The sequence below is a fragment of the Myotis brandtii genome, unplaced genomic scaffold (genome assembly GCF_000412655.1).
Source record: "Myotis brandtii unplaced genomic scaffold, ASM41265v1 scaffold940, whole genome shotgun sequence".
In the NCBI taxonomy this organism is placed as follows: domain Eukaryota; kingdom Metazoa; phylum Chordata; class Mammalia; order Chiroptera; family Vespertilionidae; genus Myotis; species Myotis brandtii.
In genome coordinates this window covers 1,112,506-1,114,597 of record NW_005371877.1, presented here as the reverse complement: position 1 = coordinate 1,114,597, position 2,092 = coordinate 1,112,506, and positions in this window count along the sequence as shown.

Below are 2,092 nucleotides of genomic sequence, written 5' to 3'. Positions count from 1 at the left end.
TTGGAATCTAGAAGAGTAAATTAAATCCACAGAAAGTGGAACTGTGCGTGTAGAGTTGTCTGAAAAGGTATGTACTTAAAATGAAAACAGTTTTTACCTCTTGTGGCAGGATTTTGAATTAACTGTATTATTCTGAATAGTGTAAGCTGCAACAAACAAAGCCATTTTCATTTTAGAAAAAAGAAGTGCTAGAGGAAAACATGGGATAGTTAAAAAAGTATAAGAACCTAGATTGCTGGGGTGAGAACACCACAGGCCCCACAGGCCTTTCCTTTGGTCACTCAGTTTGGTCTGTGAACAAAAGGGGCCACATGCTAACCTGACAAGCTCAGGGGAGGCCTGCATGGCCGTCTTGCAGACTCAGAGACCTAAAGTCACCACAAAGGATGGTCTGAGGTTAAACTTTAACTAAAAGCAGTTATGGTAGGTAGTTATGTCCTAGGCCAGTATCTTCACTGACAAGGTCAACCTTTACCTTAACTGAGCCTATTGTCTTTTTGCATCTATAATAAGATACCCTTGAAAAGTCTGGGTAACGTGTAACTTTTCTGGACCCCTTGGGGGTCAACCTAATGTGCCTGGGCACCAGGACAGATACCACAAATTTCTTCATTATTATCATGTTAACTGTTCCTGCACCCACCTAAGCATGTGTCCATCATTTTACTTTTTAATCAATCCCAGGGATTTCCCCTACTTTGCTTTCTCCCGCCTCCTCTATCACCAATGGATTTCATGTAACTAACCACGTCCCTTTCCTTTGATTGGATGTATAAATACGGGTGCGACCCGCCATTCTCCGGAGCATGATCTCAATTCGTTGAGGTTCTGCTTCCCGGCACATGATGACAGTCTGGCTCAAATAAACTCACAAAAATTCTTTACCGGTTTCAATTTTTTTTTTACGTTAACAGGTCTCGTGACAGTCAGAGGGGGGAAATTATTACAAACATTTTAGACCAAATTCGCTTCTTTTCTCGTTTGGACTTCTTCATGTATAATTGCAGCAGTTCCAATAGAGGAAATTCTCTAAACCTGATCTGAGCCTGGGTCTGCATTTACAGGCAATGTTCTTTTGGACACAGAACAAACCTCTTAGGGTCTTTTTATTAATAATATATTTATCATTTTTATAGCTACCACATTCATTGTTGAAAGACCTAAGCTTCAGACCCGGCTCTGCTCCTGAGAGCCTGTGAGGTTGGCCCTCGAAATGCCCAAGTAAACTGGGACCAAAACTGTACACTCCTAAGACCCGTGTCCAGTCTAGGGGTTGTGCTCACGGAAAGGTGGTCCCACAAGAATTCCTCACTTAAATTGGCACCTGAGACTTGTACCCCAGACACAGTCCAGGCACACTTTTCTGGCCCTCACAGGATAAACTCACAAAAATTCTTTACCGGTTTCAATTTTTTCTTTTACATTAACAGGTCTCATGACAGTCAGAGGGGGGAAATTATTACATTTTGACCAAATTCGCTCCTTTTCTCGTTTGGACTTCTTCATGTATAATTGCAGCAGTTCCAATAGAGGAAATTCTCTAAACCTGATCTGAGCCTGGGTCTGCATTTACAGGCTGTCATCTCAAGTCCCAGTTGCTGTTGTCAACAATTGGCAGGAAGCAGAATCTCAATGAATTGATGGAGAACGGAGGTTTTTCACCAAGTTCTATAAATTACCAACAAAGGAGTAGATATGAGTGAGTTACATGAAATCCATTGGTGATAGATTGGGGAGGTAGGAGACAGCAAAGAGGGGAAACCTCTGCAATTGGGTAAAAGTAAAATGATAGACACAGGCTCTTTTACTTGGGTGGTGCAGGAGAGTTAACAGTCAACAATTAACAGGATAACAATAACAATGAGGGAAATTGTGGTCTCTGCCCTGATGCACTGGTTGTGCCCTGAGGGATCCAGAAGAAGGGAAGTTACAAGTTACCCTGACAAGCCAAAGGTATGTTATCAGATGCAAAAAAGACAATAGTCTCAGTTAAGACCAAAGTTGATCTTTGTCATGGAATATACCAGCCTGGGACATGTCTACCCACCACAGACTGCTTCTTAATATAATGATGGGAAAATAAGACATTTGC